Source organism: Mchenga conophoros, linkage group LG17 (genome assembly GCF_057382185.1).
Source record: "Mchenga conophoros isolate Kocher_MC1m ecotype Shallow Benthic linkage group LG17, M_conophoros_male_GT1.1, whole genome shotgun sequence".
Taxonomy (NCBI): domain Eukaryota; kingdom Metazoa; phylum Chordata; class Actinopteri; order Cichliformes; family Cichlidae; genus Mchenga; species Mchenga conophoros.
Window position 1 is genome coordinate 24,443,243 of NC_140542.1, and position 24,807 is coordinate 24,468,049.

Genomic DNA, 24,807 nt, shown 5'->3' on the forward strand with positions numbered 1-24,807 from the left:
CATTCCTCCCTGTCCAGGATGTGTACATCCTCATCATTGAAAGAGTGTCCACTGGCCTGTAGGTGTAAATAGACTGTGGAGTTCTGGCCTGACGAGGTAGCTCTTCTGTGTTGTGAAACGTTTCTCCCACTGAAAACGTTGTGTCCAGATTTATTTTAAAAAGTTAGAATACGTGAAGTTTTGTGTGTTTGTCTAATGTTACCCAAAATATACCTGACTGTCCATGAAACTGTCCACATGCTAACAGTTTCTGCTTTTTGCATCCTACAACCTGCAACTCGAGTCAAGTGGTTTGGGCAGCCAATGTCTGCGCAGACACACCAGGTGTGTGCTGAATAAACTTGCTGCCGCCTCAGCTGGTTAATAATTTCAGCCATCCCTACTGCAGAAACAAAATAGATTAATTAATGGTGAGCAGAATCAATTAAATCTAGACAGCAAATTGATACTTTGATCATTTCAAGATCTAAACATTAGTAGAAATGAAAAATCGTCATTTTGGGAAATATAAAAGTTCATGCTGCATCTCTGCTTTAACGCTTCACCTCTTGGAACCCTACTACGACTAACCCTCACCTGAGTAGTTTCTATCATGTTTCAGGGCTCCTAATAGATCAAAATGATTGGTTGTGCATCATAAATTTGTGAGGTTGATCTCTGGCTATCCAGCTACTGTCCCAAAACAGCTGGATTGTGGAGAAGATTTCCCAGGCCTACACCTGCCTAAACATCCAAACAACCAACTGCAATTTCAGGGAAATTTCAGGTGAGAATCAAATGGTCACAAATAGAAACGGATATGAACTTCTCCAGTGAGGAGAAAAACAAACACTACAGGAAAGTTCAAGGAGACTCTTCCTTTTCATCTATTTGAGGAGCAAACACTGGCAGAGCGGTAATAACGCTCTGATGGAAAGCCTCTTCCTGTGATGAATTGGCCTGCTGCGTTTATCGTGCTAATTTCAGCTGTCTGACACTGGCTCGCCTGTTGCAAGGCATGAAGCCCATCAGCTGGAGCCGGGAGCCAGGATTTACTTTCAGACCCATCTGCTAGCAGCAGGTAAGCTGCGAAATTTACCATCCAAACACATTTTTTTTTACCGTCCATTAAACCTCCTCACAGAGCAACAGCAAAATCCTCAGTATGTTTCAGCTGAAAAGTTTTTTTATTGCAGAATTACATCACTGCCTTCAAACTTTTAGACTTCTTACATCTCCCCCCCTCTCTCTGGTTTTGTTCTTTATTTCTCTGCATCCTCACACCACGGCTTTTTAGCAGGTCACACAGGCTTCATATTATTGCTGCGACATAACCTCAGCTGGTCAGAGCATAGAAAACAATGATTTCAGCCTGGCAGCTTTTCCAGAAATAAATTACCACACTACTAGCCGATGACCCCATTTTATTTTCTTGCCAAAGCCAATTTTTGACTGCATTTGGAGATCACTGGGCAATAATTTCAAATAGTGGCCAGACGCAGCGTTGCTGCAGGATCAAAGCTAGAAAATCCCTCCTGGAAGCCACATTAAAGCAAATACATGAAACACTCTAACAGCAGCATCCAAAACAGCTAAAGGCAGTTTTAACTGGGGACATGTAACTGACAAAGCTGGAAAATGAATGTTTGAAACAGATGCTGCAACATCATAATCAACATATTGTGCTGCATAGGATTTAGCTGAGCAAATCTCTTTACAAGTCTTTGATTTCTGAATATGCATATTCTTAAAAATTGATTTTTTTGGCAACAATTATGAAAATTAAAAGAGATATGAGAGAGGTGAAGTTTAGTTTAGTTATCCTTATTTTAAAAACACTCATTTTAAAATGTTAAATCTGTGCAAGTGATCTTAAAAATGCATTTCATAAATGCATAAAGCTGAGAAAATAAAATCACTTGAGGATCACTAGAAAAAAATATTATATCTTGATTGAGGATTTAATACAGTAATCTGACAACATTTGAAATTAATTGGGAGTTTATTTATTTGTTTGTTTGTTTTTTACATAACCTGTGAGTGTTTTCCTCACTGCTTAAGAAATTAAGTAATTAAAATAACAGTAATTTTAATCAGCTGGCTACTGTGAAAATGTATCGTAATTAAAATCACAGATAGCAAACAAAAGTTTTGATGTTTTTTAAATGTGGGCTGGAGGCTAAACTTAAAACTTATTCAGTAAAAAACATTTCACAAAATTTGTTGCGACAAATTAGAGAGTTGCATCAACAACTCCAATCCGGTCGTTAAGTGATGACATGACGAATTCTACTTCCGGGCCTAAAGTAATCTGCGTTTAATATGGCTTTTGTGTTGTTAACATGTTTAATGTTTTGTATTTTCTTCTATTTAATCTCAAAAAGCTCCTAAAACAGTCAGTGATCACTGTTGACCTCCCTCGGCTTTTATTACCGCTAATCATTTATTTAAGCTCAGTTTTTAAAACCTTAGGATGTAACTACAGCCCAGCCCATGCAGCAGTATATGAATGACTAACCTTGTATTGTGGATGGATTATCTCAGTTGTTCTCCTGGCTGATGTTTGGTCCTTTTACAGCATCCTGCCATGCGATTACATTTGTTCCTGACCACCGAGAACACTCACGTTAACTTTTATCGAGTGGAAAAAAGTTAGCTTGTTTATATTATGCTAACATAGCTGTGTTGCTAGCGGTCACGTAGTACATCATTATATACCAGCTAGACCAACTTCAGTCACCCTATAAACGTCACTGCTGTTTAGTTTCCTGTCTTTATTTATGCTGGAAGTGATAACAGAGCTGTACGTTTTAATTTGTTTCCACAACCCCGCAGTCAGGACATGCTATATTGTATTTAGATAGAAGCTAGCGAGCTAACTTCCTGCTAACTTCTAACTCCGTTAAATGTCATAAATTCCGTTTTCATGGATGCCTGGATGTTAAACTCAATTGTTACACCTGGTAGAGCAGAACGCTGATCATTTTATTAAAGATGAAAGACTTTAGACAGTTTTTCAACTCTCAGTGATCCTGCAACGGAGTTTAGGCCCAGACACGACTAGTGACGTCAGACTTAACGACCGGATAGGTGGACACTGGCAGCTGGTATAGGATGTTTGCTGATTAACGTCTACGTGCTGTAACTGTGTGCTGTCAGCGGGGGGCAGTGTCAAAAATGTGGATCTGTGAGCTACTTTTGTTGGTGTTTGTGCTGCTGTTGGTCTTCAGCATGACTTCCGCTGTAGAGAAAACCAAAGTCAATGTCTTTATAGTGAACTGTGACAGATGTCCACTGTCTGAGCTTCTATGCATAGTTTAATCACTGTGCCATTAAGCTTTGTAGGGTCTTTACAGGAATACATGCAAGCACATCCACATAGCACACACACAGTCCTCAACTCTGCATGGTGAGACTTGGACAAACACAGCACCTTAACATCACCCTCTCTCTATATCTAGATTATAACCTGCACATAAAGATATAAAGGCTCAAATTATTTGAGGCAAAGAGGTTTTCTTACATTTCTTCGATTCAGCTTCACAGAAAGTATTCAACCTATGTCAGGTTTTGAGAGCAGGGCTCCATGGTGTAAATGAGCTTGATTACATGTAGTGTGTTCGACAGTACTTTGATGAGCACTGATGAGCGTCTACATCACTAAACTGCTTCACCGAAGAGGACCTCGCCCTCTCCTAACATACTCCCGCTCCAATTTGTTGGACTTTTTAAAAAGTAGTCTTTGTTCTGCTCTGGAGATCTGCTGTAAGCTAAATGGCCACCCAACACCTGCAGCAGGTGAAGAGCTGGATCATGCTGCATTACACTGAGCTCACCAGAGCTGCAGAGCAGAACAAGGAAAACAGTCTCCAGCAGCAATCCAGGATCATGGAGTTTATCCGTGGGATAGGAGAGTCACACTAGGCTTGTTTATTTATTAGTCAAAGGTACCGGGGAATAAGAAAGTCAATTTTTAAAGGGTTAAATTCCTTTGATGCAGCCATTAAGAAACTTCTAAACAAGTGCTGCTAAAGTGTCAACAAGCTTAAAAGAGGAGACTTACAAACGTTGCAGCTTAAGCTCTGCTTTGTCAAAGACAAACACTTTAAAAAAATGGCAGAAAGCAGAAGATTAAAGGAAAAAATGTTGTGCCTAGCAATACATGTGCAGTCAGCAATATTTTCACGGTAAAGAAGAAGAATGGAAGAATACTCGGTAGTATCGATGTGCCAAGAAAAAAAGAAAAAGATGTCTTCTCCAGAATACCAAAAGCAGCCGGAGAAACCATACTATTAATGCAGAAAGAGAGAGGTTTGCATTAAGGCTGACCTCCACAGCACCTCCCAGCACTTAATGGTTTGTAAGTCTGAAGTAAAATGCACATCCAGCTGTTCCCAACTAACGTGAACTACCATCATTTTCTAACAGTATGCACTCCTGATTGCAGGGCAGCTTAGAATCTCTGTGATTTAGAGCGCAGAGGTGCTCCGACTCTCTTTTTTTAAATATAAGTGCAGACATCGAACGCCCCTTAAAGTTCAGTTACATTAGACAAATTCAACAAAGTTATTCCGTTATTCATCTGAAAAATATAGGCTATAGTTAAAACCTGATCCAAAAACAATGTGCGACAGCAGTAGCGTTATAAAAGAGTCTGTGACGAATGTGAAATAAAGATATAAAAAGTACAGTAAAGTTTGAAACACTGCAGCTCCTTTAATAACGATTCAGAGCAGGAACCCGAGTGGCAGTGCTTCACTGAAGCGAAGATTTGAAATAACAAACCTCCTGAGTATAACGGTTAAAAAAACAAAACAATGGAGAACAAGCAGCAGAAACAACCTAGTAATGAGACGTCTCACTTTCTAAATAGTTAGTAGAACAAAACATAATAAAAAAGGAATAATCAGCTACAGCTTAATAATGAGATGTCACACACTGAGAAAACAACAAGAGGAAAAGAGTTCCTCTACCTCGTCTAATCTGTTACACAAAATACCAACAAAATAATGTGTTTGCTTTTTATGCTGCCAACTTGAGAGCAATGAAATGAAGCCAGCATGTCCACTGGCTGTAATACAGTTGGAAAATGTACAGATTCCAATTTCACAACTTGTTAGGCTGCAGTAAATTGTTTTCATGCTTGGTAATCGGGCTGAAACGTCACAATGCAAGGAGAGCGGGAGAACACACTACGAAGTTAGTGAAACACAAAGAGCTTACCTGTAGCGGACGGCGGGGAGATCAGGTCCAGTAGCATGGAAAGAAAGAGAGAGATAATTATGTTAGCAAGGATTACACTCTTAAAAGCCAGCTGAGAATACACACAGACAAACAGCAGATGATCAATGCAACTCATATGACGGGCCTGAATCTTCTGGTATCAATAAGAAACTTAAAAATATGTCTTCTTGCATAACACACTAGCTTGGGTGTTAATTTATTTGCTCTGGGTCTGTACCAACCGGATGGCACACATGTGACCTGCTGGTAATTATCTGTTGCATTAACGTCTGATGGATGACTCGGTTTTCTTTTCAAGGCCCCTTGAGCAAACTATTACCGTTTATAACGTGAACAAAGAAACGCCCGGACCGTGCTGATGAATTGTTCCACTTTTCTAATTTCAGCTGTAATGATTTCTAAAAATGCTTGGAGGATAATTCCAAGAGTTTCCTACTGCAGTCCATTTTTAGTGTTGTACACTTTGGGATTTTTCTGCTGTGATGTCATGAAGTGCGCATGGATCTATGGAACTGCACTGGATTCCCCAAGACATTTTTAGCCAGGAATGTAAAAACAATCAACTTTTAATCAGTTCAGTTATTTTGATTTGTGTTTAAGCTGTCATGAATAAATTAGATGTTTTTAATTGTCCAATTTATGGCTGAAAATGACTTAACAACAGCGGCCACTCTGGCCATGGGTGGTAATTACAACATAATACAAACATTTTTTTATTTTATTTTATTTTATTATTATTTTTTTTTTACCTTGGAACTGTTAGGATGCCTGGGTCGTCGACCCAGGGTTTTTGAGTTTATTATTATTTATAATTTCTAGTCTTTGGTTTCTTTGTTAGAGTTCTGTCTTTTGGTTTATGTCTCTGTGTTATCCTTAGTTGCTGTCTCCCCTGTCGGCTATATCCCCGTGTCCAGTCAGTGTCTGTGTCTGCCCTGGTCCCACGTCTCTGTTCCCTCTGTAGTGCCTGCATGTGAGTCTGTGTCTTTTATTCAGTCTGTGTTTTGTGTTTCCTGTTTTACTTTGAAGGTCTCTGTCTTATCTCAGTGTGTTACCCATTCCCTGATTGCTCCCTCTGTATATTTAAGCCCTGTGTTTCTTTGTGTCTGTGTTGTGATCTACTGTTTACCTAGCTGTGTGTTTGGTCAGTTGTCTGGTGTAAGTTTATTTTGATTTTTCCCAGTTATCTTATATTTGAGTTTAACATTAAAGCTGTTTTGAGTTCACATCTGTCTCCGGAGTCTGCACCTTGGGTCCTGTTCCTGTCTGCACACAGCCGCTCATAACAGGAACTGTTTCTTTCTAAAATAACAATATTAAAAGAAATGTAAGTAACACAACAGCTAAACTCTGTTAAGCAAGTAAGTCTGGACTAAAGACTGCAATTAAAAGATAGACGGCAACACGATGTCATAAGTTTCGCATTTTACAAGTGAGGGGTGCACCTGAATGAAAAACTGAGGGACACTGCAAACTCATATGGTGGGGATTTGTCACTCTTCGCCAATCTCTAAACCATGTTTTATTATTTACTTTAGTCTAAATGGGAACAGCATTAGCATCATTAGCAAAATCAACACCCTGTTATACCAATTAAAACTTGAAACTAAAGACTGAGACAAACTCTTCAAGAAAGTGTTTAATAAAAGGTATAATTACAGTGAAAAATGGGGGAACCACAGAAGTCGCCCCCTGCTGGTCATTAGGAAGAATACAGCTTCAAGGCACTTTTACATTGGCCTTACTTTTTTAGCCCCAGAAGCAACCTCCATGTTTATCTTTATATATTTTATGTATAGATCTATTTATTGTTTTGTTTTGTTTTTTCAAATACTGCACTGTCTCACTTTAAGACTTTTTATTAAATTTTTTGCTTAAATACTGCATTCCAGTCACCTATGCTTAGTTTGGGTTCATGAGCACACTCGATGGGTCCCCCCTTGTAATTTCTGCCCTAGGGCCTCCTATTTTATCAACACAGCCCTGTGTTTCTACTATCTGGATCATAATTAATTGGAAAATATATTTGCAATTAATTGTCAGTGTTGTTGTCCAAAAGTAGTCTGATTTGAGTCCAAGACAACAAAATATGTACTCCAGCCAACCCAAGTGATATGGAAAATTTTCTACACGCCTGAGGGGACATCATTTTAAATCAGAGTGAGTTAACTCCTTGTTTATATGGTGCATTAAAATTAGGTTTCTTTAAGAAAGAGAAAATGAAGCAACCAGTCAAAAAATGTATTCGATTTAATAGCAAGTTTGTCACTGGAGCGCTACTGTGACCTTGACATATTCCAAGGAGTTAAAAACAATCTCGTGTTACTACGCCGCAGCTAAAACGGATTACTGGCAGCTCTTAGATGTCCAAGGCTGTATGGAGGGCTGTTTGGGAGAAATCTCACAGAGGGCAATCATCCCTCCATCAGTCCTCTCCCTTATGTAACTCGCCACCCACTGAAATAAAAGAAAGCCTGCCTGTCAATCAGCTGGTCAGAGGATGTGGGGGAGTACAGGAGAAAAATGTGCTACAGAGAAAGACACACCGTCAAGGTTCACTAACACTCCTTGTACTGACACCTTTGGAGTAAAATCATTATTCTGATGAATATAATTAGGGGATAAAATATCACCACATTACAAAGACTTGAACTTAGAAGGAACTACATCACAATGTAGCTACCCAGGTGGTATGCCAGTGTGCAGAGTGGTCGCATTTTAAATAGCTCTGACAATTACCAATTTTGCATTTTGAAACCAAGATGAGGAAACAGAGTTTTAGAAAGGGCAAAAAGTTAAATTTTTTCCACACTGGTTTACAGAGAAGCCAGAAAGGAAATGATTAAAAATGTTCTGACACAACATGAAGGACAGCAGAGTTCAACAAAATCAACCCTCAGATCACGAATCGCTCAGTCAAAATTGCCCTTGAATAACTTTTCTATGACAGTCATCAGAAGCTGTACGGTTATAAATTCTACTCTTTTCATGACCACTCTTACGAAATATGTTGTAATGACCCAAGATGAGGAGCTGGCAGCACAGAGACTCGCGTGATTCTTTATTTAAGGTGTTAACTTTACAGCCTTATAATTGTGAAGTGATTTCTGTAGTTTTACAGGCCGAGGTTGATGCTGAGTTTGGCTAGTAATAGGCCATCATGATTGAGGCTACTGTGGCGAGTAATGACCTCTGTCCACTCCAGCTGCGTGTTAATGCGTAGTAAAAGCTGCAGTCCTGTGGGTGTGTGGCGTAGCACAGCACGAGCACAGAAGGTGTAAGTGGAAATAGATATCGGTCTCTAGTCTAAGCTCTTTCACATCCATTTTACAAATTGGCTCTGCAAAATGAGACGATATATGCAGAATATCCATATACACGTTTCCACACTGATTTACATTGTCAACTCAGTCACCCAGTGACACCCAGAAGGTTTGGTAGTCTGAACTATTGCTCGACAGGTAAGCGCAAATGATAGTGAGAAACTATTCTCTGACCCAAAGGCTCAGGACAGGAAGCCTCTCATCCACTGGCAAAAACCCAAACATACTGGCAGCAACCTGAAGGGATACAAGAATATCCACCTCTCTCACAGAGGGCACCTCCAACAGTGGAACAGAGTCCTGCCCCTCTTCAGAAGACTGGTCCCAGAGCCCAAGCTGTGCATTGAGGAGCCCGACTATATCTAGCTGGTAACACAACCTCGTGCACTAGCTCTGGCTCGTTCCCCCCAGAGAGGTGACCTTCCACGTCCCAACAGCCGTACTCAATAGCCGGGGATTGGACAGCCAGAGTCTCCATCCTTGACTGCTGCCCAACACACATATATATTACTGAATAATGAAGGTAATTCTTAGGACTACATTTAGCAATAATATACATAACTCTCTTTTTTCACCACTGATAACATTGCAATATTAATTATTGGGTCCTGTTGAACAGTCTAGTAGTGGGATTACTTTTACAGCCATTTAATAAACACACAAAAACACTCAGCTGAAGCATTATAGGTCAGTCAGTAAGATCAGAATTAAACGCATGAATCCTTGATTCTTCATCCCTTTTCAAAATCTCGCAATAAAAGGATTTACATATGACTGAATGGTAGTTGGCTACAGCTTGCAAGAGTGAAGTAAATCAATGCAAGCTCCCTGTCATGACTGATCTGACCTTTGAGTTAATGAAGAGACCAAAACAGAGGGCTCTACCATAGATATAATATTGCCCGTGTCACAGCTCCGGAGCTTTGAATCATTGCCAAGAAGAATCAAGGCAGCTCTGAAGGCAAAAGGCGGAACCAACCCAGTAAATCTGAAGTCATATGAAGTCATATAACGGTACATTTAAAAAACAGAAAAATTGTGTTTATAACTAAAATTTAAAAATAATAAAATAAACTATGCTTTTTCTCTTAAAGGTTATCAAGGCAATGCTAACATCTGGGCTTACCTATAAAAATCCCTGCAGTACTCAAATGATGGATTTGTACTACCCTTAGAATCACCCTAGAGGGCCTTAATGGTCCTCAAATTACTTCAGCATGATTTTGTGCCTCCTTTCACACATAAACAAATTAAGGGACTTTAAAAGGAACTCCAGGGGCTTAACACAAGTCTTATTTTTATCAATACCTACCTTAGGACTCGCTGTAAATGTCAAAGAAGTGCTTGAAACATAACATAAGCTCTGCAGCACTGTCAAGTGTTTGACCATCAGATGAACTGCGGAAAAAAAACATCCCAAAGAGATGTTTATCCGTTCACCTTTTCAATATTTATCAGCGCTGAATTTTAATGAGTAATCTGACTGAAAAGGGTAAGGAGAGCACAATCACCAGATGTGTCAGATTGTCCATGTCAAACTCAGACTTTCCTGGTGCAGCAGCAGCAGCTCCGATGTGAACAGACGTTAACCTGGATGTCAGACTGCCAGAGTGAAGCATATAGAAAATCCCCCTGCTATGTTCCCATGTCCAATTATCTCGCAGGAGAAAAAAAAGACATTTACTCGACTCCCTGCAGATCCGGAAAGTACCCTGAGCGGAGGCTTGAATACTAGGTACAAATGGAAACAGTAAGGAAGCACCTTAATAAATCAGCTGAAGGTCAAACATTTGCTTGTAGGCGGTATGATTTAGGAGGTCGGCTGAACAATGTAGAGTTAGGAATCAGAAGGTCTCACCTGTCCAGAGAGCTTGTCCCATCTCTATTGAGCCAGCAAGGTGTAAAATATTCTCTTCGATCTCCTGTTTAATAGAAAGTGGACCAAAAAGAAAGTGGAAGGGCAGAATGGACAGATCTGTCAGCTGCCTCTTTTCCACACTTCTTTTCCATTTAGATGGATGAGATCCAGAGAAGACTTTTTTTTTAAAAAGTAAGACTTGGAGAGTCTTCTGTATGAGAACTGCTCGAGGTAGTGTGTGCTGAGTCAGTAAAACTGGAGTAAAGTTTTAAAATTGACAGACAATCATTAAAAGGAAAAGAAGAAATATTATAAAAGCCTGAACATATTAAAAACCACTCTCTATATTCATGAATCTTTACCTTTACTATTACCACTTGTCCCAAATCAACTGAAGCATTTATCAGAAGTTTAATAATTCTCTTTGCAAGCTTAAACTTTTGCTCACATAATTTAAGAGAGATTAAAAAAGCAGTTGCTGTAAAGCCTAAAATCAGACTCAGTTAATATCTCGCTGTACTTTCACTGTAGTACTGTGGAAGTTAAGAAATAACCTGGCATAACCTCGGTCCTGGGGTGACCACGTCCAAGTAAACTAAATCTCATGGAGAAATACATTTTATTTGAATGAAACGTTCTCGTTTCTCTCTCAAGGTAAATACAATGGACCCATCCACTCAGGACAGCTAATTGGGTAGCTAGTTGGAGGTGTGGCCAGCATGGTTGTGGCAAAAATTGGAAAAAGGAAGCCTAACATTGTCAAGTTAGATCAGGAATGAAGACCCAAAATGCACACGTAAAATTAAACAATTAAAAGTGAAAATCAAGCTAAACTATTGTACACGACAGGAAACTAACAGAATAAAACTGGAAGAACTAAACAAGGGAACGTCACTGATGGAGATGGATACACGAGGAACACAAATGATAGTAAATAGAACAAAAGCACAAAGCTGGAAACACAATAAATAAACTAAGAATCAAACTGAAGATAATCGATAATCAGTAGAAGTTAGAAAAAAATATAAAATACTGGATTAAAGACCCAGAACGTGGACCTTGGTATTCCTGGTTGGGTTCTGGGTCTCAAGAAAATTGGTCAAAAGTGTACATTATGCAGTTAAAATAGAAACAGGAAGATATAACATCTCCACAGACAACATCTAACCACAAAATCCAAAACACGCTTGTCAACAAAGAAACTCTCTGATGTGTTTTCTACGTAGAGCAATAAAAAAAACCACAGGAAGCCATTTGAATACACCAGTCTTCTTCTCGTGCTGCGAGTCTGTCAATTTTCTCTTTTTGTTTGCTTCAAATCAACAGCCAACTCTGTTGCCAAGACATTACCTTTATATACTTGCAGAAGCAGAGATATTATAGGGGAAAGATAGGCCAGCAGTACAATTCATCAACTTTATGAGAAAATGTTCCTAGTTGACTTTTTTTTTTTTTGCTGTATTTTTCCAAAATATCCACATTTAAATGGAATTCATGAAATACAAAACACCTCACTCAAACACAGTTTAAATACATATTCTCATTTACAGTATTTTCATGGGTGAGTACATACTGTAGGTCAATATACATACACTTACTGACCACTTCATTAGTTTAGTTCCTAAAACCTTTTTGTCCATGAATAAATAAACCCTGCACCATCTAAATCTTTACTGTTGGCCTGGCTGTTCACATCTTTTAAGATGGAGTTTGCTCAGCCCAGTCTCAGATTACTTTTCATAAATGACATGGTTCTGATCTGGCTGCTGATTTAACACGTATGCACCACTGCTTTGTTCCTTTTGGATGCTTCTCATGTAAATGTAACTTCCACAGGGCGGATCTAGCCTGGGAGCTATCTGAGTTCTTTCCTACCCATCTCTCCTGTGACCGTTTTTTTTTTTTTTATTTTATTTTTAATCAGAACATGAGTAATTTATGACAAATTGCAAACTGTGAGCCACAATACAGTACTGAATTTGTCATCCTCATCATTACAACCCAGGGCTATTACAAGTGTGCTGCCCCTGTGAGTGAGATAAGCACCAGTATGGCTTCCAGAGAAACCTCCTCTGTACTGTAGGTAGTGTGTCTGTGTGTCCCCCGCGGCTTTCTGTGTGCAGTTATGTCTTTTTTAAGACCAAAACAACGACAGCCTGACCTTACCACACCATACAAGCTGACAAAATGATTTATACCAGCTCCCGATGAGTGAATTTGGCAGCGCCCCCCCCAAACTGTATAAATACCTTCAGACAACCTCCACTCTTCAACTGAGCACTGGCTCCAGCAGTCACAAGGCCAGCAGCTTTCTGTTTGGATAAGGACACTGATATGACGAGGCTGTATTAGATTTATGCTGATCAGCAGTGGTGGAAAAAGACATGCGCTCTACATTTGAATGAATTTAAACCGTCACTAAGCGCAAAAATTATGAAACACCGAATTGTGGAAATTGTGAGATGAGCCTCACTCCCAAATCGTCACATACGGGTTCTTGTTCAGGATTCTTTAGCCACACTTGGTACCCTCTAGTGTCATTTGCTAACAGGAGTGTAGAGCACTTTAACCCAAACCACATGAAGCAAAGGGGGAAAAACATTCTTCTAAACAGGCAAACCAGCAACTTAAGCCCCCATCAACTCGCCTGACCCCACACACCATTAGCTCTCTCCATCCAGTTCTTAAACAAGAGGAGTGAAACACCATGAGACAGTAAACACCAGATATGGCATCCATCTGTTTGCTATGTGTGCGGGTTGTGGAGAAAGCAGTCTATTCAGAGATGCCCATGTAAACTTGTCCCCATGTCAGCTCGTGTCAACAGCCTGTATCTATAATCTTATTCTTTCAGTCACTGTTCATGAACCTTTATGATGAAAACATCAATAGAACACATTACCAGAGCTTGAATCTGGAGCCAGTCAATGAAACTGTTTGTTTGTTGGCACATAAAAATCCAAATGTTTACAGTTTTTTTTTCCAGATGGTGGTCACTAAATGAAAGGTCAGCAAGTTTGGAGAAAAAAAACATGAGCAAGTAGCATTCAGAAGTTCAGATCATATATGAGGGAAATAATGAGGAACAAGGAAATAATATGCAGTGAAAACTAGAAACTAGGACAACATGGCAAATATAAGACTAGCGTTTAAAACACAAGGAATACACAAGATCACTGGAATGCTAACAGTAGACACACAAATGGTCAAAGGGAATCTGCAAAGAACTGTAACTTAACTCAGGTGTTACTAAACTGATGCACGGCAGGTAAAAAGTAACAGATTTCAAAATAAAACTAGGAAAACAACAGCAATTCAACACCAGAGGCAGCGGTCTAAGACCTTTCTCTTTTCTCACTCACTCCAGCTTTTCCAGGGATACCGAGGTTTTCCCAAGCCATCCTAAGCCAGATGCTTGAACTGCCTCAAATCCTTTTGATGCTCTACTCTGATCCTCTACTGAATGACTCAGCTCCTGACTCTACGAGTGAGAGGAAGCCTGTTTCTGTTGGTCAATACCCACAGCTTCTGGCCCTGTGTGAGGATTGGAACAAACGTGCTGCTCCAACAAAACCAGAATCCAAAACCACGTCCACTACTGTGACCAGTGGTTGAGGATACTGACACCAAAGGGCCCCTACTGTGTATTTTTATGACTGTACAAATCCTGAAGATCCGTTGCTTTTATTATCACCGTAGTACGGAAGCTGTCAGCCAAGGGTTTAGGAATTTGGAACAATGATCCACAAAAGAAAAATATTAAACATAAAATCTACAATGAGAATCACTGTTATACTCATGCACACATAAAAAAAAACACAGCAAAGCATATTTACAGCCTCTTGTTATGGTCTCAAGTTTGCAACTTTGTGATTCAGAATAGTATTTTTACTGTTCGCTTTAGCCAGTTAATTGCATCCCCTGAGATTTATCGTGCAAGACCAAGGCAATAAAAAATACAAATGAGAAAATATGTATTAAGGGTAAAAAAAAAGTGTTTTGTTAATTAGCTGAACTCACCCAAGTAGCCACATACAATGTTTCTTTAAAAAAAAAAAGGAGGTTTTATTAGAGGAAAATAACAACAATCAAATCCCCACCTGAGCCACAGCTTTCATCCTGCTTACTTCAGCTGTGATGAAATATGAAGCTCACTGAGGTAAAAACAGTCTCCCTACAACCTGAGCCCACACTGCTGTAGCTGTGGCCACTGTAAATGAGCTTGTTAGGTGGAGTTCACCAGAGATGAAAGGCCGCTGCTTCAGAATGAGGCCGGCTGTGGCATCATGGATACAGGATCCAGAACAGTCCTGTATTTTGAAGTCGACTCTCGCTTCAGTGAGGTCTGACTGAGAGTAAGCTTGATCGACTGCCAAGTTAGAAAATTAAAACTTGAATACCAGAAGCGCCGGACTGGTTACTCTAGGAAAAAGTCATAAATAGTTAAAAAGTGGAGTCTAAACAGCTTAAAGTGACTGATTATGGGCCTATTTTGGAATATTTGTTGATTTTGTTCATATTTTCTGTCATATATACTCCTTTTTTTTAAAGCGCATGTTCACATTATAAAAAGGTTAAAAGTTTTGAATAATGAGGCAAAAAAAGGAAGGTGTAAACATAAAAAAGGCATGCAAGCAAGATGGCAAGCATCCACTATGATATTCAGTAGAAGCTGTGATTATACCAAACAAATGTTCATACACCATTTATGACTATAGCCTCCAAGACTGTATATAAAAGATGGATATAAACATTCATGTCACCCACTGGTTTGTGAAGACGCTTTCTGGAGCTTCAAATTGACCGTTTTTGCCAGTAGGCATCTTAACTTTTGGCACCAGATGTGAGTGGTGGATTTCATTGTAAAAACTGAGAATGCTCATATAGTAGTGATTTGTCAGTGAGAACAAGTTAACTTTATCTTCCAGTTTATACTTAAATAGTCAATTTGAAAAATGGTGATCAGGTTGAATTAAATAAGACTTTAAACTAACAAATGACAATAAGCCCATCAGAAAAATGTTTACTCAGGTCATAAATCCAGTTACATTTGTTTAACACAACTGGAGTGACTCTCCTTCTTGAAAACAAAAGAGTAGCCCCCTGCTGGCCACCAGAAAGAATGCAGATTTACTTCCACATTAGCTTTACTTGTGAGATTTACATATTGTGTGACCTTAATATAATTCGTTTGACAGTTCATCTGCCCTCAATGTGTTTCTCATTTTAGGGCCAAAGGAACTGATTAGTTAAAAGAAAAAATGCTTACAGTTAGGGAGCTTAATCCTGCAATTTTGTGCTTTTTTGCTACTTCTTTCTGAATTTCCTGCATATTTTATGTAAAATGTGGAGCTTTTTGTTTTAATGTGAGAGATAGCTTGAGGAATAAACATTAAATATCGATGTATTTCTAGGAGGGCAATACAGGTGAAATCAATATTGTAAATTTAGTCTTTTCCAAAGCACACTGAAGCACCAGTGGCTCTCGATAAAAATATATGGGTAGAGAAAGAGTTGGTGGTTTTGGCCTGCATCAGTACATTTGAATGAATTTTGTCTTACTTTTTAAAAAAACAAAATTGGGTAAATGAAGAACGACAAGCCAGCCCTGGTGAGTTAACTGAACTAATCAACTCTGCTATTCATGACATATGGAGGCAGTGATAATTAGGGTCAATTATGGCCCCAACTGCTTAATTATATGTACCATGATGATGTTTTTTATTAAATGCTTCTCACCATTAATCTATCAGCCACTGGATATTTCATTATGTACACCTTGCTAGTACTAGAGTGGATCCTCTTTTGCCTTCAGAGCTGACTGAATTTTTTGTAGTGTGGATTCAATAAGCTGCTGGAAATGTTCCTTTGAGATTTTAGTCCATACTGACATGATAGCATCACACAGTTGCTGCAGATTTATCACTTGCACATCTGTAATGTGGAACAGTACATTCACCGCTGCTATTGGATTGAGATGTGGTGACTGTAACACCCATTTGAGTCCACTGAACTCATTATGGTCACGAAACCATTTTGAGTTGACTTCAGCTTTGTGGCAAGTCTTGTTATCCTGCTGGAAGCAGCAATCAGGAAATTAGTGCACTGTGGTCACAAATGGATGGACATGAACAGCAACAATACTGAGGTAGGCTGTGGTATTTAAACAATGCTCAGTTTGTCAGAGCAGGCTACATTTCTATGTTCTATTGTCCTATTTTGGTGATGCTGAGTAGACTTTGTTTCCCAGTTGTAGCTGATGTGAATAGTACCCGGTGTGGTCTTCTGCTGCTGTAGCCCATGTTTTGTGTGTTCAGAGATGGTCTTCTGCATCTGCTCCATTTGGGGTTCCATTTGACCTGACATGGTGTGCTATCCCGCTTGAACTTAATAAAAAATAATGGCTAAACTGGTCGTAAAGGGATGGACATGGTGAGCGGCATTACTCAGGTAGACTGTGGCATTTAATACTGAGTTTGTACTAAAGGGGCCCAAAATTTCCAAGAAAACATACGACCCCATTACACCATTCAAATTTCACAGTAGAACTCAGTAGACTCAGAAGATTGTTACAGTCCTCTATTGTCTAATTTTGTTTAGCCTATGTGAACTGCAGCCTCACTTTTCTGTTTCTAGCTGATATGAGTGGCCCCTGGTGGGGTCTTGGTTGTAACACGTGGTTATTTGAGTTACTGTTGCTTTATCTATCGTCTCAAAGCAGTATGGCCGAGGCATTTTCACCCAGAGAACTGCCAATTACTGAATATTTTCTCTGATTCTGACCAGTCTTTGTAATTCTGGAATGGATTAAATCACAGTATTGCAAGATAGTGAAAGATGTACCCTTAGGCCCCCTCCTCGATTCAGGGATGATCTTTCCGTATGAGGTCCGGTCATTAGCTTTGTCTGAAGCAGTTAGAACAAGACTATCTACTGCCCTCTTCCTGTAACCACTACCTGGACCTCGTTTCAGGGGCTAATAAGTGTTTTTGTCACTGAGCAATGACAGTGAACATAATCAACTTTTGGGGGTATTCCCTTGATCCTGAGTTATGTGATTATAATTTAAAGATTGGCTTCTTGGTAATTAATCGGGTTTATATTTTTGTATGTGTGTAATATGAGTTATCTGTGCTTATTTATCATTTGCCTGATACAAAGGTTTTCTCTATACCTGTACATGAACTATAGAAACAACCATCTCTTTTTTCTAAACGAACGGCCATGTCTCTGTCTAGCTCAGAAGCAGATCTGCTCTTTGTTGTTTCAGCGGACACGTGCAATCATTGCCAGTTGCCCAAAGGTAGTAATTTCACACTTACTCACATGGGACATTGATCGCTGACAGTATGTGCAACAACGGCTGTTGGGTCAATAAGGGTCCACATATTGTTGACTGTGAGGACAGGATGATTAACAGCACGTTTGTCATTATTTCATCCAGACTTGTCATTATCTGTTTATTGACTTTCCATTAGAATTTAGCCTCAATATTGCAACGTACTAAATTACAAAAAATATCTGAAAAGAAATCTGTGTTGCAGAAGATGTTTACTTACAGCTTCAGCTTCACTATTGTCAGGTCAGTAGAATCCATTAATTATTTTGGCATCACATGTTGCATAACCAATCCTAATCTAATCTTCCCAGACTGACATGAGTCTTTTGATTGCGTTACCCACTAGACACCTGAAATCATTCGCTTGTTTAGTTTAAAGTAAGTGCATATCATTTACACAAGCTAAAAATGCAATCAGTGCTATGTGGTCAAACCAAGGTGTGTATGTTTAATTAGCACCTTTTGATTAGAACACTACTGCAGGCAGTATATAACTGTGGTATGAATGATTATCACCATAGCAACTACATACTGGTGTAGAGGATTACACTGTATCTAAAGAATTGATGTAGCCTCCAGGTCTGAAAATAGAATTTAGAAGTGCCTTAAAAATGCATTTTTCTGCACGTCACTAGTCAAATAAGTTGGTAACTCGTCACATGAGTGACATCATGCTGGCTTTAGCCATCTTTTATCTACAGTCTATGTGCAAAACCCAAATGAGTGGAAGACAGCAGAAACGGTCCCTGGAAAATAGATGTTAGTATCACATTTCTTGCAAATCCTCTAATCTAAATATATTTTGGTGGAAAAGTAAAACGTGGTACTAGGAAAGTTTACTGGACGCTGAGTGGGTGAACCACTTGGCAGTGACGGAGGACTGACCAGTGTTCTCCCTCTCCTACAGCCTCACAACCACTGAGAAGCAACACCTTCATAATATTACAAAAGCCAAAAGTAAAATGTGTTTCTGAAGCACCGAATAAGCTATGAAGTTGCTGAATCTCTCTTTATTTCCAATCAGAAACAGCTAGTTGAAACATATTTCCTGGGAGATTAGAGATTCACTGCATTGATCTAGACACTTAGAAAAAAGGCCTAGAGCTCAAGCTCATGCAAATAAGTAGGTAACTCCGTGGAATGAAAATCCGCATGGGTAGGTGTCTTGATGCATGCTCAATCATCCAGGTAAGGAAATCCTAGAAAGTTGATTCTGTAGTGTTCAGGTGAAAAGAATCAACTTTCTGGCACATGGGTAGGTGTTCTATTGAGAGCACTTCAACAGAAGTAAACAGCAGAAAACATAAGAAATAAAAAGCTAAAAATAAATAAATATCAGCAGTATATGGTGACCTTCCTGCAGCAACTGCTCTATAGAAACCATCCTCTCTAAACACCCCCCTCTATAACCTTTATCATCAAAAAGCATCCTTCCAACATTTACAGTTTGTGTTTCTTCGCTTTTAACCTCTTCCAAAAAGCAGAGGTCAACTGCCAGATGACCCCAAACACAATGCAAAGCTAAAACAAGGAAGTGCACACATACAGTACATTGTCCCCGACCCTGCTCAAGTAGACAAAACTATCTTGAGGAATACTAAAGTGGCTCCTTCCATCAGCACCACCCACCATCTCAACATCCTCTTCCCTCAGGGTGTCTGCATGCTCAGTCAGCCATCCTAATAAGTGAGAACTGGCCAAAGAACCATCCCCAGTGGGCGTCTTGCACCGTCTACTGCTGCATTATATGAGCTGTGAGATGCTTTGTCCTTGTGCTGTTTGTATCAGTAAGTGCTGTCTCACTTCATTACAATGCAGCTTTATGTATCTACCCTAGAATCACATGGAGATAAACCTGCAGTGGGTCTGCGTTTAGTGTGACGGTGGCCTTACTCCGGAGAGTGAAAATATATTTTCTGTAGATTTTCACTATTTTGAGATGTCAACAAAACAACAAGTAGTTCTAAACTTGTTTGTGATTGTAAGAGGTAGTGATATAACCTTAACTGCATAGAAATGTTACCCAATCAGAAGGCTACAGACACTAACACTGTGCACAGTCTGACATCAGAAAAGGAGAAGGGTGCAAATCTTTGACATTGCAAGACAAAAATTGCAGTTTTCCTTGCCTGCAAAGCAGAAATTCAAAATCATCGCTGTAAAAGGAGTTTCAGTGACTTAAACAGTGTTTACGTGTGCATGAAAAGTGAAGACAAATCCTGCCTACTAAAAAAGTGCATGTGAAAATATACAACACTTTTAAAAAAAACTAGACTGCAGCACTGGGAATACAACGAGAGGGACAGGACTATTTATACACTGAGGGAGGATAGGAAGTGAGAAACAGGAGGAGAATGAAACACAGGTGAAAGTAATCAAAACAACCCAGACAGACCGTAAATTCAAAAACAAATCCACTTTACATCCATGGCCAACCACCAGTTCACCTAACATGGATGTTTTTATGGAAAGAAGAGTATCAGGAGGACCCCAAATATTAAGACTATAAAGCAATCTAAGCATGCATGTTCAAAAATGATTAGAATAATAATGAAATTAAGGTATAATCAAAACTCTGAGCACTAGAAACACTGCAAAATCAAAGAGAAAACCCTCAATAATAAACGTGGATCCAAAATAAACTCCAAAGCAACTGAAAAACACTGATCATAATAGCTTCCCTCTCACTCACTAAACAGAGCAGATGGAGAGAAAAATGAGCCATTTTAAGCTGCTAAATCTAATAACAAAGTGGTAATGTGGCAACAATGAAGTGGACTATGGTGTGATCATCACTGCTGTGAGTGAGAGGGATGTCAGACACCCGAGTTGAGGACACACTGATTACATTTCATCAAAGAAAGAGAGAAAAGTATATTTGTGATGTACTGGCAACCATTTGAGGTTGTACCAAAATAAGTTACAGTGTAGACACAAGGTAATTTTAAGTGAAATTAGATATAGATATAGATAGGAATAAGAAGATGTCTTTGCGAGAGGTGCCTGTCTTTTAATGTTCTTGCCTTTCTAGTGTGAAAATGTAAACCTGAAAAATCCATTTACTACTTTTTGTTCCTCCTAAGCGCTGCATTGCCCTGTTTAAATTAATTACTGCAAGCTTACAATGGCATCAATCAATCAATCCACTGCTGTGCTGAATCAAACAGATCCAGGCAAATCTCATGTCATTATTATAGATAAGTGTTCATCGACTCACTCATTCAATCAAAGGTCCTGCTGAGTGACTGTAGCTCCTAATATAAACTTAATGCAATGTTTGATAAAAGTGTAATCATTTCCTCTGACGTTACTTTTTTCTTTACTACTAAACACAGCAGGAAGCCTGCTGAACTGAACTGTAATTTACTGACTGACTCATGCGATAAGAGAAAGTTTGTAAAAGTTCTTTTTCCAATCACGTTTCTTTGGCTCTGCCCATTAACCTATTTAATTCTTTGCCTCCAAGAAATTAGTCTCAGTTAAGGAGTCGTTCACCTACACACTGTACCTCTGATTCATGAACAAAACAATTAATATTCATAAAGTGTTCATAAACTGTGAATTGCTATTAAGCGTTCTCTGCATGCGCGAGCAGTAACCTCATAATTACCCACAATTCATCATTTCTGCGACTCATTTGATCATTACAGCTGATCTCTTTTGGAAGGGTGTGCGCTCTATCGGCATCTGTAACAAGTGTGCTGTGGCAGAATCCGTTCTGCCACATTAATCGCAAAATCTACCGGGCTGTTTTTATGCCAGTGTGGGGTTGTATTAAGGGGAAATCAATTTTGAGTTACACTGTGTTTGGAAATAAGCCCAGACAAAGTTCCTATGTTCTACTTTAATTGCATGATGTAATGGTGAGTGATGACAGGGGCCATGTAGGGCAAGGGAGGGGTACGAGCCACATGACCATGTGTGTCTATGTTTGTGTTCTGCTTCTGTGAGGACCCATTTATTTTTAACCTTTACACTGACAATATTATCTTGCTTCTTCGAAGAGCTGTTTAAGCACTGCATTGGCTCAATTCCAAACCAGCCCCTACATCCAGTCTTTACTGAAACCACGTAGCACTGGGGAGGAGCAGGGAAACAGACAGGACTAGTTATACACTAGTTATACACTGAGGGCCAATCAGGGGAGTGGATCCAGGATCCATGTGGAGTAGGTGAATAAAATCTAGACAATGAGACACGAGGACGAAGTAAAATTAAATGCAAGACACAAGAGACAAATAACTACAATAATAAAATAGGAAGTGTATAACCATAAGTCAAAGAGGGAAACATTATTGATCTCAAATGTTCCCTTGACCTCACACCAAGTATCACTCTCTTAAGGGTTGTTTTCTCTGTGTCCTCTGTTAGTTGTGCTTCCTCTCTGTCTTCCCCTGTTCCTCTCCTGCCTGCTTTTTGAGAGCGATTAGTCCTTCGTGTTCACAAAGTCCCTTCTTTTTGCTACCATTTGAGTTATCACACTATTTTTTTCTGACATGTCCTCTGTGAATTCAGAGGTCTGTAGTATGAAGCAGGATTTCATCTTAACCAGGTAATATTCGGGTTAATCATCAGTTTTATGTACTATGAAGCTGGATCACTTCTTATTGCTCCAGAGGACATTATGTTTAGAGATTAGAGATCAACGGGTATGAAAATACTGCCTACTGATCAATTAATTGATCCCTGGAAGATGCCACAGACCTCTGGGCCCAATATTTTAGCCTCTGAGCATCAGTTATAGTTTCTCAGACACAATTTTATTGCTTGGGTTTTGGGGTTTTTTGCTGCATTGTCAGGAGATGTGTTGCTTTCAGGCTGTATTGCATGTTTAACCTATTTATATTTTCCCACAGTAGAGTTCTAGTTTTCTATGTAAAATCAGCTCTGCTCTGCAGCCAGTACACTTATTCATAATTGTGACTGGTCATATGGTGCCAATGCTACACAGGGAAAAACCCCTGGGTTAAGTTGGCAAGATTATGATGGGCTTCATCTAACTGCGTTTCCTGATTGCCAAAGTTAGTGTAAGTGAATCCAGATAATGGAAAAATGCCGTGAGTATGTTGAACTAATTTTATAGTACAGGCCACCGACTCCCTGAGTCTAATCTGTATTCATATTTGTTTCCTTCTGGACCTTGTTAAGTTTCAGCCAAAGAGAGTCAATTTTTTCTGTTTCCCTGTGTTTGCACATTGTGACACTTGTAGATAAAAATTCATGTCATTATTTTCGTACAGAATAAACAGCTTTTCTGTGGAAACATGTACATTTTATGCTTTATATTTCTCCCCCAAAAAGTGAAGTTTTATAATGCATCGATTTCCATCTCAAGTTTGTGCTTTCATTAATGAATAGTAAGGATGTTCCAAAGATTGCTGCTGCACTTCTACCCTGCCTCTTAACTAAGGGACCCTTAAGCATTTGCAAGTATGATTCAGCACAGTGTTACACTTGTTACAGAACAGGAGGTAAGGGGTGGACTGTAATTGGGGTCACATCTACTCCAAGCTCAACACATACTTATATTTACTCAGGGAAAAACTGTCATGGTCCCTGTGCCTCACCAGCTGATTCTGTATTAGGCAACATGTTTTCTCTCTCTCTCTCTCTCTCTCTCCTGCCGGGGCGATGCTCATTACGGGCTCCCGCCCCTGGCCCACGCACCTGCTGCCGATCGGGATAATCACAAGGCCGATTTAAGACAGCAGCACTGTCACTCGTCGCTGGATCGTTGAGTTATCAGCGTCAGTCGCTCAGTAGATTGCAAATAAGGATCTGTGAGTTCGTTCCGTCTGTTCGCCTCTAACTATTATCTCTGTGTACAGATCTATCCCGGACCTTTCCCTGCCTGCCTGTCATCCCGTGGACGAGTGAGTGGATGGTGTTTCCCCAGTGTGGGGAGTGAAGAGAGAGAGCCTTTGGAGGATGTTAGATCCCCGTCTTTTCCCTCACATACCCCGGAACCCTGGACCCCCCTCCCCTCCCTCCAGCACTTTGTAAATAGCATCACCTGGTGTCGTTGTGTGAATAAAATCTGTAAATCCTGTAAGGAGTCCCGGTCTGCGCCTGAGTCCGTTAACTGAAACCTGACAAAAACAAAATTTGGAGAAGTCTGTGTTCGGTATGAGGCGGGGTTGTGGATGTTACAATCGCACGGATCTTCAACCACCTTAAACTTTCATTTTACTTCCGTTTTTATGAATTTGTCTCTGTTTGGTTCAGTTTAGAGATTAAAGTGAGTGAGTAAACAGGGGGGTTTTTAGAATTAGGATGAATAAAAAAATCACAAAATGCGTCTTTGGGTTTAACATCAACAGTTAAAATGCAAATGTTTCTAACATCACCTTGGTTTCTACGGTTACAAATCCTGTGATAGTGACGACACCAGCAGAGCACCTTTGCCTGCAAATTACTGTTAACTACATTGAACTGCCACACTTGAACAAAAGTGTAACAATGTGAAAATTTGTTGGCTTGAGAGGGAAGATGATGCCAACAATGCTTTTCTGCACTATTTAAACTGCTTCACCTGCAAGCCACTTTGAAACCCACCTTTAATGTAACCTAAACTGTGTCATGTTTGCTGTCTGTTCTTTTTAAGGGATCTTGTAGCTGCTTTTTTTTTTTTTTTTTAGAGGGAATGTGTTAATTAGACAATTTCTGGGTTTAGTCTCAAACAAAACTATTTGGTTTATTTATAGCAAAGTTTAAGTGTTGCAAAAGAAAACAAAATGTGCAGAACGGGGGAAGAACTGAGGCACAAAGTAGTGTATTAATGAAAAATAGTCTAGTACTCGGTACCCTGAAGTTTAATAGAGTAAACCACTGTTGTCGCTAAAAGAAATGATTTCGGACATTACCCCACTCCCTTGCCCTCCAAGTCTTACTACCTCTATGAGGTTGCCAGACAGCCAACTGAGATTCTGCCACATAACCCCAACACTTGTAGCTTTTACACTTTATCTCTTATAAGCCCAACTCAGATAAGAAACAGCCAGTTACTCAGCACATCAAAACTTGTTTCCAGTCTGTGTGGTAAGCTAACTGCTGCTGGCCAAGCACTG

At 39.6% G+C, this 24,807-nt stretch overlaps 1 protein-coding gene and 1 long non-coding RNA gene across 3 annotated transcripts in view; one reads left to right on the plus strand and one right to left on the minus strand.

The window, feature by feature from the left end:
• Window positions 1–24,807, minus strand: part of LOC146555524 (ankyrin repeat- and BTB/POZ domain-containing protein 3-A) — a 283,020-nt gene that overhangs the window by 205,631 nt on the left and 52,582 nt on the right. The window lies entirely within an intron of this gene.
• LOC146555529 (uncharacterized) lies at window positions 23,455–23,788 on the plus strand. Its single transcript, XR_014889154.1, has 2 exons — window positions 23,455–23,487; window positions 23,569–23,788. It is a non-coding gene; the product is annotated as an uncharacterized LOC146555529 (long non-coding RNA).